A 14,923-nucleotide genomic window follows, 5' to 3' on the forward strand; every position below is an offset into this window, starting at 1 on the left:
GGAAGAAGCAAAAAGGAAAGTATTATTCTGTGCCCTCTGATTTATGCAAATTCCTGTCTCACAGCAGATGGAATGCATGCCCCAAAGTTTGTCAATAAAATGAAAGGAGAGGGATAAAAATTCGTATAGGTCATGCTTTTATATTTATCAGCAAAGCAGAGACTTATTCTTATTCACAACAAATTATACAGAAGAGAAAAAAATAATCTTCTGAATTTCTCTGTCAATTCAAAAGGATCCATAATACATGTAGCGAACACAAACCTGATTATTATTTCCCAGGTTAGTATTTATTGGCCAGGTCAATGACAATTGAAAAAAAATATTTTTCTACAAGTAAAAGCCCCAAATATTACTTGAACTTGCTCACAGGTTATATATAAATGTACATATAGATAGGAAAACAAATTAACCTTTTTCAACTTTTGATAATGGGTAATGTCTCAGATCCTGAACCCTATGTCCATCACAGTAACAAAGGCATTATGTCATTAATGTCCCAAAAGCATCACTCAGGCTTTACTGTTACAATGCTATGAACCAACAAAGGGTTCTCAGCTGCCAAATCTGCCACAACAATGTACTTAACCCTGAAGACAACTTTTTTTTTTTTTTAAAAAAAAGGAGCATTTATTTCAGTTTATCCCTGAGTCTTTTCATCTTTAATAAAGAAAGATGACTTGCCTACCTCACCTTATCAAAAAAGTAAAACAAAAACCAGTTACGGCTATTTATGGAAATGTGTAGTCTAAATGTCTTTTGTACAAGAATAGCATTTTATTACATTTCCACAGAATGATTTTTTTTAAAAAAAGATTGCGATATTGCTTTTCATTTGTAAGATAGTTGAAAGTCTCTCAAGTACTTGGATATTTACACCTTGAGCCAAGTGAGGTAAATTAAAGTGAAAAACTTTCAGAATTTTTCATTAAATAGATATGATTTGAGGTTTTTTTTCTTGTATTTAATCCACCTCTAGTTATCAAACTGTTTCTATGTACAACACATAAAGCAGAACTGCAAGGCCTTGATGGGTTACTTAGAAAAAGTTTGAAATAAGACTGTCACAATAAACAGATACTGTGGCACATCAAAAGCTTAGAGTAAAACCAATGATGTTCTGTATCATTTCACCAAATAATAGGCTTGAATCAAAAAGCCTGCATGAAATTGTCTTCATTTCTGCCTGTCTGGAAACAGTCATTCGAATAAAAAGACGAGTTTACCAGTTAAATATCCTTCTAGCATGCTGGCATACGGAAAGGAGCCCAGCAACTGAAAGCTGTAATCAAGATGGTTTTACAAATGAAACAAAACTGCTCTGAGCATGTTAATTCTACCCATAATAACCATCTGATCCTTTTCTCTGCTTCAGAAAACTTAGCAAAAAGAAACCAGCTCTCAGATCCGGTGTTCTCCAAATCAGGATGAATGCACCCTAGGTGGCATGCAAGACAATTTTAGAACTTGGGCAGTACATGTCCATAAATTAAAAATATACACATATATAGACTGGGGATGTGCATCCAGATGTTTTTTACTGATGGACTGTATGATTAAAAAAAATTTGAGACCATGGATTTATTCTATTCTGTAGGCTTTTAAAATAAATTCCAGGTAATATGTGCATTTCTACAACTGATAGACCCAAGTTCCCACCTTAGTGCGGGATGTAACTTTGCTTCATGTCCAAAAGTTTGTGTGAATGTGCGCACACGTGTGAATGCCTGTGGCAAATACTGTTCATGGTAATGTGTGTATTAATCTCTTGAAAGAGTGGCTGTTTTACACATCTGTGTGGTCATGAATAGTTGGATGTATGTAAAGACCTCCTAAGTTTTGTGGACAACTGTGAGAAAAATGTAGCTCCATTTTGGTATTTGAAGCCTAGTTTCATTTATCAGGGTGGAAAAAGGCAGATATTCTGTGACTGAAACATTTAGGCTCTTCATCCCTCCCAGTGTTTCAAACTGGAGTGTAGCTTTGAAAGATATGTTTAAAATTTCAACTGAACACATTGCTGAGCCTGTAATGAACTTTTCTCATTAAAATATTTATTTTGTTGGTGAAATTTATTTTCTTTCTCAGTTTTTCTCTTCCCAGACTAAAATACCAATTAATTTGATGCATTAAGTTTTCAGAGGCTTCCCTGCACACCAACAAAGGGTCAGAAATATGCTAGAGGATTCTTAAGTGTCACAGGCTTTGACAAGGGATATTTTACTTAGCACAGGCTGTAAGAAATACAAGACCCACAGATATACACCCATTTATATCACAACCCATAGCAGAAGAGGATAGACAGGGTCATAGTTACAGGTAAACCCCTTTTAGTGGAACTGAAAAGCACCAAGAAAAGATAAATATAAGGTTATCAAAAGAACTGCATGACTTTGAATAAATTTTCACTCAGAAGTCAAAGGGCAGATGCTTTCAAACCCAGATACACAAATTTGAATATTGATTCAGCTTAAATAAGAACAACAGCTGATTAAATTAATTTAAATCCTTGTGTTTTTTGGCTTTGCTATTGCCAAAACAGGAAAGAAGTGCTGATAAGAGAGGTCTGCTCTGTGCTGTTTGTGTCCTTACTAAAGATTTTGCAGGAACTTTTCTGGAGTTGTCAAGCTGACTTTGCAGGTCTTAGTGTTTGTAGAAGACTTCTGAAAGCCCATGCATATTTTTGACCCAATATCCAATGATGTCGAGCTGCTGAACATATTGAGTGTTCACCAATTATCTGCTAAAGTGCCCTGAAAACAGATTTCAAACTGATATATAGAACAGAAGGCGAGATCTAAACCCAAAACCAGTCTGCTTTAAAATTATAATTAATGTAGAGAGATTAAAGAGTCTCTATAATTTCTGTTGCCTTGAATAGCCTTCCTGAATCCACCATTTTTGTAAGGAAAAGGAATAAAGTGAATTCATAGGAAAAACAAGGCTTTTTTTCCAAGTCTATATCTTCTTTACAGGTGCTAAATTACACACAAATCTTTCTAAAATTTATTGCACTGTGATTAAAAGCCATCAGAAAATTCACTACCTCTTATGGAAAATCCTGATCTTTATTAGGGAAAGTAAAAACATATTCACAAAAAAATAAATAAATAAATAAATAAATAAATAAATAAATAAATAAATAAGAAACTAAAGAAACTAAACCAAAGCATTTTGCTTGTATAATATGGCCGTGGTGCCATGTGTTTTTGAGTGTTGTATGTTTTTTTCTTCTGTCACTAAGATCTGACATAAACATTTTCCTTCCTCGAAGTAGGGGAGATCTTGCTTTTGATAGACCTCTTTAGAGTACTATATCATGTAGCTGGAGGACATATGGAATAAAGTGTATCAGGATCATGAAGCTCCTGAACTTTAACTGCATGTAGTCAACAGAGTATCTTTTCTGAATCAAGTGTTTCTTAGAGAAACCATCTTGCCATAGTGAAACCTGGTCCAAATATCTCCAGATCTTTTCTGGATCTATGTATCTTTGATTTTATTTCTCTGGAGGTTTTCCAGCAAAACTCAAAAAAATTAACCTTAAAATAACACCCCTAGGCTATCAGGGAAAAATCGAAACAAAAAGCAAAACAAAAACAAAACCAAACAACTCCCACATAAAACAGACAAAAACCAAACTGAAACAAAACATCACATTTAAAGGAGAATTACTAATTGCATATCAAAAACTCTCCTCAAAATTCCACCAAACCCCAAAATACACACAAAAAAACCCCTTTATTTTCCTATTATAATTTTTTAATTAAAAAATGAAATCATTAGTCTAAGACTAAACCCAATCTGAATCCCAGAGCACCTTTGTGAAACCTGCAGACCAGATGATGTAAAGCAAACTCAGAGAAGAGGAACATCTACCAGATTGCAGAAAAAGATGACATAGAAATTTTTTGACCCCATAGTCTGATGCTGGAGAATTCATAATCAGCCTTTCTGAAAGAGAGTCTTGCAAGTTACTTCAGCTCTGGGATTGTGTTTTGTATGGTTTCCTGACAGTTCTTAAATAATACATCAAAGATAATTCAGCAATTACGAAAGTGGCTATGTGTATACATATCATTGCACACACACACACACACACGTTTTAGGTATATATAAAATTCAATGGGTGTGTATGTATTTATATATATATGTTTATGTAAAGTCTTATATGATCTAACGTGAGAAATCAGAGGTGCTTCAGAGGTCAGAAGTTTTTCTTTGTAAAGAATAATTAGTTCATCTTTATTTTGAATGTGTAGAATCTTTTTTGCTTTATGGGTAATGGTTATAATCCTTGTCTTCCACATTACTGTTATTCACCCTATTTCCCCAGACACATTTAGTTAAATGGCTATCAGCAGCAGACGATTAACGTAGGGGGACAAGGGGATGAGTCAAAACATAAATCAGACAATAATGCTGTCTTCAGCAGAGAAGAGAGTATCGACCAGCATGACAGCTTCTGCAAACTAATTATCAAAGCAACATTCCAATGTAATTGTGAAACAAGCAATATCTTTTTCCCCCCTCGCTATTTCAGTTAATGGCCATATATTAAAAGAACAAGAAAAGGACGCAAATAATAATAGTAATAATCTCAAGCATGAAAGCAACCCAAACAACAACTCTATTTCACTGACATGGCTCTCCTTGTTTATAGCTTCCATCTGCCATAAGCAAGTGGTGCAAGAAACAGTAATTGCTTCTACAGCCTTTTAATTTCCCTATGTTTCCCTCCTGTCTACATGCCCCCTTCTGAGAAACTGTGGCCTATGCAAATATAGCACATTTCTGATGGTCTATCCTGTCTCCAGGTAAAACATTTTTAACGTGCTGCCTAATTACAATAAAATATCCCAAAGTAGAAAGTGGGGCACTGAAGGGGATTAAGTAAGTATATCTGTATGTGTTTCAAGACAAGAAATGGTCAGGCAAGAGGGAACATGCTAGCACTCTCCCATATATGAAAAATAGCAAGTTCAAACTCTGGTAAATTGTAGAAAAATATGAGACAGTATACTAGTGTCTGACTTCATTAGTGCCTTCTTACAAGTTTTTCCCAACAGTAATAATAGTCCCACAGTTAAGAGATAAGTGGATCAATGCCTGCCTCTCCTTGTTAACATGCTGTACAGATGAGACCTAAATGGCATGTAATATTTTAATACAGATGTGGATACTCAGGGTAAACGAGGATGTCCCAGAATGGGGTTTTAGTTTAGCAGCAGCAGAACTGGCTGATCCTGGGTCATGATCCCCAGCCTTAATATGACGGTTGTCACTTCTAAACACAACACTCAAGCTGTGATGAGAAAGCAGTTAATGCAGCTGTACTCGACGTACATCAGAACACTCACTCTTGATATCAGTGTTGCATATTAGAGACTTTGTAAGAGGCCTGAATGTGATTTACTTCTCATTTGAAATATATAAGTAAAGCAATTGTGATTTCTCAGGAACTTTGAATTTGGATCAATGCAGGAACATTAAAACCTAAAACTATGTAAATACAATATATCAGTGTTTGTTTCGTAAAGACTGATGGGCATGGGGCTTTAATTTGAAATGGAGGTTTGAGTTTAGGGAAGTCTTACACCTACTCTGCTGACATCAACAGGGCCATGAAACATGTCTATGAGTACTTTGGTTACCAAGCTTTAGCAAGCAACAGAAATATATGCACAGTTTGGCTGAGTACAGAGTTTCAGTTTAGACATGGAATTTTCTTGGGATCTGTAATATTGAATTGGATTACCTACAAAGAACACTAAAGATATATCATAGTTAATGGCACGGGGCCCCTGAGGATCTTGAAATTCAAAACTACCTAAGCCTGAAATAATTATTCATGTGAATAGCTATTAAGCTGAATAATATCAAATGGGAATACTTGTCTTCACAATGAATATGTCCACCTTCTAAGCAAAATACATGATAATTAGAATTCGTTCTGGTAAATATATCTGCTCTAGCAAGAATTCTGGTGGCTTAGGTTAAACAACTTGAGTCCTCATGTGAGTGTATATCAGAAGTTCCATTGTCATGCTGTCTCTGAATCTGCCTTTAAGCAGACATCTTCTTTTATAGAAAATAAAATGTTACAAGTAGTAGTTAGCATAGAGATGAAAAAGAGTGCCTAGTTTTGTTCTAAAAATTTGGGACACTTTATATTCTCACATCACCACCTTGATGTTCACAAACTGACAACTAGCACAATCTTAAGTTGCAGAAAGTAATGACATGTAAGGATGTGTCTGAAGATACGTAGCCTCAGAATGCAAGTGCTCCTGTATTTTAATTATTTTTGTGAAGAAGATTATTTTTATGAAATTGTCAAAAGTGTTATAATTCAACCCAGCTGAAAATCTCTAATAAAAACATAATGCCCCATTCATGAGTTAGTGTAAGCTATTGTAGCTCTACAAATATCAGAAAAAACTTAGCCAGTTTATACCAGTTGAAATTCTCTTACTACAATTAAATACATTCAATTATTGTGCGAAACAAGCAAACAAACAAACAAAAAAAAAACCTGTGTCTCCTTTTAAATATATTTATTATAGTTTTCTAATCACAGACCAGATTTGATAGCAGTACAGTCGCAGCTGAATGTAACATCCACTTCCAAACTGCAAACTATAATGCTGCTTTAACATGTTCTTTATTCAGATATTCTAAAAATTATATTATTTGAAGACTTAAAAATAAGAACCTTATTACCTTCTTCCTAAATTAAATTAATTTTCCAGACAATTCAGCTCAATACTGAGGTAAAGATGGCTTTATATCCATTTGCATCAAATCATTGGATTAACTTTCTCATAGTGTTTTATCAAGAAATATCTCTCTCACACCTGAGTTATTCACAGGCCTGGAAAACATAATCCAATATACTTTAGGAATAAGCAAAACTGTGTCATCATCCCCTTTTCCCCACATTATGATCCCTTTTGTTATTACCCTTTCTTAAACTCTGTAGAATTTTTCTGCATTTCTGTAGAATTTGTCATATTTTACCAGAAGCCAAATTTCTACCCTGAAAATCACCTGACCCTCAACAATGTAAAATGCTATCTCTTACTAATCCACTGAACAGATGCAACAGAGACAGCAGAAATGAAAGCATTTGTATTGCCTTTTTGCTGTTCTAAGCTTTTTACAGGAAGATCAGTGCCAAGAGGAGATTCCTCCCCAGATGCAGAACTTGCTACTTCCTCTTGCTGAATTTGACCAGATTACTGTGCACCCCATTCTACAGCCTGTTGAGGCCCTTCTGAATGTCAGCACTGTCCTCTGGTGTATCAGCTGCTCCTCCCAGTTTTGCACTCTCTGCAAACTTGCTGGGGGTGCACTTTAGAATCATAGAATGTCCTGAGTTGGAGGGGATCCACAAGGATCATCGAGTCCAACTCCTGTCCCTGCACAGGACAACCCCACAGTTCACACCATGTGTCTGAGGATGTTGTCCAGTCTCTTCTTAAACACTGTCAGGCTTGGGGCTGTGACACCTCCCTGGGGAGCCTGTTCCAGTGCTCCAGCACCCTCTGAGTGAAGAATCTTTTCCTAATGTTTAACCTAAACCTCCCATAGCACATCTTCCTGTCATTCCCTCAGGTTCTGTCATTGGTCACTTAAGAGAAGAGTTTGGCGCCTGCCCCACCTTCTCCCTTTGCGAAGAAGCTGTAGACTATGATGAGGTCTCCTCTTAGTCTCCTCTTCTTCAGGCTGAAAAAAACAAGTGACTTTAGCTGCTCCTCATACCACTTCCTCTCCAAACCCTTCACCAACTTTGTAGCCCTCTTCTGGACACTCTCCAGTAGCTAAATATATTTTTTATACTGTGACACCCACTTGTTCTGTTACTCAGGTCATCAATGAAGATGTTAAAGAGTTTGACCCCAGTATCAACCCTTGGAGTATACCACTGGTGACTGGCATCCTTTGTGCCCCTGATCACTATCTTCTAATTGCAGAACACCAGTCAGTTTCCAAACCACATCAGTATCCATTTCTCTAGTCCACATTCCATGTGTTTGTTTATGAGGATGTTATGGAAGACAGAGTCAAAGCCCTGTGGAAGTCAAAATAGAGAATATCTATGGCTCTCACCCAGTCTACTGGGCAAGCTATTTTATCATAGAAGGCTATCAGGCTGGTCAGGTGTGATTTCCCTGTTGTAAATCCATGCTGACTACTGCCAATCACGTTGTCCTTCATACGGCTGGATATGGTTTCCATGTTTATCTGTTCCATCACTTTCCCAGGGACTGAAGTGAGGCTGACCTGCCTCTAGTTCCCTGGTTTATCTTTTTTGAAGACTGTAGGGACACCTGCTTGCTTCCAGTCAACAGGTACCTATCTGATCACCAGGACTGTTCAAAAATAATTCAGAGTGGCCTCACACAGAGATTTGATCAGGCAGCCTGTAGTAGACACCCACAACATAACCTATGTTAGACTGCCCTCTAATCCTGATTCATAAACACTCAACTGGGTCATCATCTGTTACTAGGCAGCACCCCATGAAGTCCCACTGCTCTCCCTCATCAAGGATAACTCCCCCCTCCTCACTGTCCTGGCTTGCCCTGCCTAAAGAACCTGTATCCTTCCTGGCAGGACTCCTGGCATGTGAGCTATCCAACCCTGTTTCTATAATCCCAAGGAGATCATAGTCCTGCATACAAATGTCCCATTTTCTCCTGCTTCCCCATGCAGAATGCAGTAATGCACAGGCACTGCAGATGTGCATTCAGTCATGCTGATTTCCCAGAAAATGTATGAGTATCTTTCCCCACAGTGTTATTTTGCATCCTTATATGCATATGCTTGAAGTGGATCCCTTTCAACCTTGTTTTATTAATTTAGAGGTCTCTTGTCCACATCACCCTGTGCCATTTACTTGCCAAGCTGGTCCACCACTTCCTCACTTAACTGTGGGTCATCATCTTGCTCCCCTATTGTGTCCGGTTTAAAGTTGTCCTTACCAGCTCAGTCAGCCTGTTAGCAAAGATAGTTTTGCTCCACTTGTTTGTCTCTTCATAATGGTCTTCAATACTCAAAGAAGGTCCCATCATCACAAAAAAACAATCCCTGTTGTCCACACCAGCTGCACAAACAGTTGTTGACACTCAGGATCCATCTGTCCTATTGAAGTTCCCTCCCAACATCAATAGCATCAAGGACCATTAACCCTAGAGCTCTCTGTTAGCTCAGATACCTGAAATTGCAAAAATGTAACCTGCAGACGCAGTGTTTCATCCTAAACTTTCACACTGCTATGCAATCATTGTACAGTTTTCAAAATGACTGAGGAAATTTCCAGTAGGAACTGAACTCTCTCAGGACTGTTTTAAAAAATACAACCGTATTTATTCTGTTGCAGGTTAAATGTCAGAAGTTGTATGTGCCTTGCATATAAAATTCAAGACATTGTAAGTTAAAATCAAGTTCTTAATACTCACCTACAAATCACACATCTTCAAGTCTTTGCATAAAACATTTGTTCCACAAGAAGAAAAATGGAAAAGATACAATCCTTAGTTCTGTGGTTTCCTTTGTAAAATTAGCACACAGAATGTATCAAAACTGGTGTGAACTGAAAAAATTTTGGAGACAATTTGAAAATATCTCACTTAATTTTAACTATTTTGAACAATAAATGAATTTTGAAGTTTGAGATGGAGAATATTGAATTGTAAATAGCTCTTTTTTAATTAAGAGGAACCAGATATGAGGCAATAATTACTAGATAATAATTGGGTCTAAATTAAGACAGAACAGAAGGAAAAATAAAATCACAGAAGATGTGAGTAGTCTACACATGGTAATATTAGTGACGTATGTTTCAGATAAAAAGCTCTGGGGTGGCCTTGTCATTCATGAATGAATTAGGAGGTAGATGATACGGTCCTTTCTATAGATACATATGATTGATCCCACCAACAAGTTTTACAGTTGAAGAGGAAAACACCGTGTTCATACAATTTAAATAAACTCATACATACATTTAAAAAAAAAAAAAAAAAAAAAAAGAAGAAGAATCTACATCAATGCACACAGCGTGGGAAACAAACAGGAGGAGGTGGAAGCCATTGTGAAGCTGGAAAACTGAGATATAGTTGCAATCAGGGAAACGTGGTTGGATGACTCACACAGCTGGAGTGCCACAGAAGGGACAGGCAAGGAAGGAGAGTGGGTAGGGTAGCCCTGTATGTTAGGGAGTGTTTTGATTGCCTAGAGTTTGATGATGGAGACAATAGGGCTGGGTGTCTATGGGTAGGAATCAGGAGGAAAGCCAACAAGGCAGACATCATAGTGGGAGTCTGTTATAGACCACGCAATAAGGATGAAGAGGCAGTGAAAATGTTCTATAAGCAGGTAGCAGAAGTCTCATAGTAGCTAGCTCTTGTTCTCATGGGTGACTTCAACTTACCAGATGTCTGTAGGAAATGCAACACAGCAGAGAGGAAACAGTCTAGGAGGCTCTTGAAGCATATGGAAGACAACTTCCTGACCCAGGTCAATGATTCAACTAGGGAAGGTGCCTAGTGGACCTGTTATTTGTGAACACAGAAGGACTTGTGAGTATGTGATGATAGGAGCCTGTCTTGGGCACAGTGATCACGAAATGATAGTTTTCTGGTCTTGGAGAAATAAAGAGGGTGGTCAGCACAACTGCTGTCTTGGACTTCTGAAGGACACACTTCAACTTCTTTGGGAGGCTGGTTGGCAGAGTCCCTTAGGAGGCAGTCCTGAAGGGCAAAGGAGTCCAGGAAGGCTGGACATTCTTCAAGAATGAAATGTTTAAGATCCAGGAAAAGGCTGTCCCTGTATAGCAAAAGATGAGCCAGGGGAGACAAAAACTGGCCTGGCTAAGCAGAAAGTTTTGGCTGGAACTCAGGAAAAAAAAAACCACAAAAGTTTCTGACCTTTGGAAGTAGGGGCACGCAATTCAGGAGGACTACAAGGGTGCCATGATGTTATGCAGGGAGAAAATTAGAAGGGCCAAAACCCAATTAGAAATTGATCCGGCTACTGCCAGATTTATGTAAATACATGAGCAACAAAAGGAGCGCTAAAGAGAATCTCCACCCTATGGTGGATATGGGAGGAAACAGTGACAAAAGATGAGGGAAAGCTGAGATACTAAATGTCTTCTTTGCCTCAGTCTTTAATAGTAAGGTCAGTTGTGCTCCAGGTACATAGTCCCCTTAGTTGCAAGACAGGGATGAGGAGCAAAATGAATCCCCAATAATCTAAGGGTCAATAGTGACCTACTGCACCACTTAGACAGACACAAGTCCATGTGTGTGGTTGGGATCCATTCCAGTGTACTGAGGCAGCTGGCAGAGGTGCTCGTCAAGCCACTTTCAATTATTTATCAGCAATTCTGATTAACCAGGGAAGTCCAAGTTTACTGGAGGTTAATACATGTTATGCCACCTAAGGAAACCGCTCAGAGTTTGAGAGTCTCATCTTATATAGCTGAGTGATTGTACATTTTAAATCACCATTCTAAAATTTTGGGGATGCCTTAACCTCGAGTCAGCTGTAGTATTGATTGGATTCTTGTTGGTAACTCAAACTTGTGGTTTACCAAATATTTGTTTTCATTTTGGTTAGGAGCACATTTTATTGTTGGTTATCACTGGTCAAATGATTTTAGTTGGAAGAGGAAACATGAATTCCCTTTTGAGTTTGCCATCTGCCTGGGCTGATGTCTTGTGTGTCTCTGTGACAATATGTATAAATACATATTATATATATCAATGTGTATATACAACATGCTTGGTTGCATTTGCTTTTTTATCATTTAAAGGTAGAGAAAAATCCAAACCATTCCTCTAAGCTATAAATAACTGCAGTAATGTAATTTGCATTAATGTATTTTGGGTTTTTTATGTGCAAAAAATGTTATGAGGCATGTCCATCAAAGGGTCTATGTGCCTCTACAGACTCACCAACACCAGTGCAGCCTTCTCCATGCTTTTAGGCATGTGCCATTCATTCATGACCAGACTTGCTCAAGTGCAGCTGGTTCTTTCCAAGCCTGGTGAGAAAAATGCACAGCTTAGGACTGCCTGTACAATGAGAAAAAATGTCTCACACAGTAAGCAATCCCATGATGCTGTGATTGACTATAAAGGGAGATGGACTTGGTTCACAATCCCCTCCTGGCCTTATATACACATTGATTAACACAGAATAGACAAGTTTCCCAATCCTACTTATCAAAATAATACCAAAGGAATGAAATCTAATCTGCCAGATGGAAAAAGCTAACCATCAAAGAATTCTGATGTCTGCAAAGTGAATAACAATAAAAAAAATCAAATAAAATAATTTAGCATATTGTTTTTTCCTTCCTGTTTCCTTCTTAAATAGCACATCAGCTGTCATCTTTCCTCACTCATAAACTCTAAACACCAAGAGATCCTACTTACTTGAGTAAATTAATTATTTAGTGAATGATGGATTACATGACACAACAGTAGCTAAAGTGCCCCAAGGAGATGATGGAAGAGTAAAAACTGTGAAACCATCTTTGGATGAAGAGAGCAGAAAATAGACCATTTTTTTCTAAGCCTAGTCCCAAGTGAAGGCTAGAATAGAAATGCTTCTTATTAGGGCTGTCTGTTGTGCAGAGTAGTTACTGTGTTTTGGCATTTTGAATTCAGACTGGATTTCTTCTTTATTTTGTGTTCCCAGAGGGATATTATTTTGAGACTGAATAGAGTTTATCTTCTTGGATATTATGTCCAGATTGTGTTGCTGTTCCTGAGATTTCTCACATTATATTCCAATTTCTGTTCAGTTTGAAGCATGCATTCCTCAGCTTGCTTGATGAAAAAGAACAGTCAGTTTTGAGCATTTGCATTTAATGTGAGTTACTATGTACACCCAAGAAGGATCTTGCAAGTCAGGCTGATATTATGTTAGATTTTCTAGTTGCTTTTGCTGTCTAGTTTTTTGGGAAGAAAAGCTATTGTTTCCCTAAAGTAACTATGTTTTTCTGCAGAAATAGAGCCAGCAAATAACACTAACAAGGTGTTTATCTGACAATAATATGCTATTCTAAATCACCTGAATGTCTTAATGCTATAAGAAAATTTAGACCCACCACACAGAAAAACACAGTATTTCTGGTCAAACTGATTTTATTTTGGTTTTTTTTTTTCCCTACCCTTCACTCAGTGTCATGTGGATCTGGCTTTGAAGGCATAGTCTGGCTGTGTCAAGACCACTGCGGAAGAATGGGAAAGCACAGTGAAACAGGTAGTTCTTCTCTAAGCTGGAGCAGAGCTCAAGACTCCTATGTGCAGCTGCACACAGTCATGCAGTGGGCTAGAAACTACCACTCCAAAAAAGAGTGTAAGCACTGAGAAACACTGATTAATAACTACAGGTAATTACTCTGAAATCCACACAGGGGATGTCACGGAGTGGACAAAGCACTTAAGAAAAGTAACCACAGTCTTCCTGTAACTGGAAAGATCTACTTTAGTTACAACTGATGTGCAGGGAGATGCAGGAGCACCTCCAGACGGAATAGAAAAAGGAGTGGGGCTGGTATCAGTGACTTGGTGAAAAGTCTGAAAGCTACAGGCCTGTGAAAGCAAAATTAGGAAGCCAGTGGCCTGTATGACTAAATTAAAATGGGATCTTAAAGGTAGGTGTATGAAAGATGCATCTTAATGAAACAGATGAAAGGAAATGAGGTTGATGGCTGGTGTAAATTGCCACTGACTCAGGATCACAAACTCTATCCTTTACTCAGTTCCTTGAGATATCGCAAATACTCTTGACATCCCACTGGGATCAGAAGCTCAAAATAAAGGATCCAAAATATGGAAACTGATGCATCCTGCAATTGATCCCTGTTTCACAGATATCAGCACTTCCTGTGACATAAATAATGCAGAATACTGTGGACTATAGGATGGATAGAATTGATAATGAATTTTCTAGCAAAAATGTAGTTTATACACACTTCAGACTAGGAAGATATAGTAAGAATTCTTCAGATTTTGTCTAAGACTCCCATTCCATGCATCTAAAATTAAATACTTTATTTCAGTTCTGTTTAACTGGAATTAAGAGTGAATGAATATTGTTCCAATTTAAATTAATTCATCAATACATTGTTTGAGGCTAACAGATAGAAGTGAATCTTGGCCAGGGCTGTACTTTGCAAAGTGCATTGTTATCTGTATGCTTTTATGTGTGGGCTGTTTAGTTGATCCTTTCCATAGCAATTAGCTATGTGATGATTTTGGACAGTCCATAAATTCTTCATCACAATCAATAAACACTGTGGAAGGCCAGCTCAGGAACCTGTAACGGATGGTAGGGCACATGGTGGTGTTATGATAGTGTTTGTATTTCTTGTTAGAAAACAAACATAACTTAAAAAAAGTCTTTGTTTTCAAATAAAGGTTGGAATCACAGTGGTATACCTACTCCTGCCCTCTTGGTTTAAGGGTTATGCAGAAAGGTTATAGCTCTGGTGAGTAGGCTACGGCGGAAGTAAAGTCTGAATTTCACCTGTCAGGCTGCATCAAGGACTTTGTGTAGTTGGTTTGCTTTTTTCATTTTAAATGGCAACTTGTTCTGGGACCTTAATACATACCTTTTCTCTAAAAATTAAAATTAAAAATAAAAATTCCCCTTCACTTATCTATTTTCCTCTGTAAGACAGAGAAGAAAGCAAAATAAAAATGTCAGAAATAAGAATACCATTTTTTGCCTTAGTGAAATACTGCAACAAGATGATGTCACCAGGTTAAAACCTTTTACCTTGAATTGGCCATGAATAATTCAAGCCTTCAAATTATTGTTCAGCAACATAACCTTATCTGTCAGTCAGCAAAGGCCACTCTTTCTGTCCCTGTCCAAATTTAATAGGTGTTGATTCCCTTCC

This window comes from Streptopelia decaocto, assembly GCF_964273445.1.
Source record: "Streptopelia decaocto genome assembly, chromosome: Z".
Classification (NCBI taxonomy): domain Eukaryota; kingdom Metazoa; phylum Chordata; class Aves; order Columbiformes; family Columbidae; genus Streptopelia; species Streptopelia decaocto.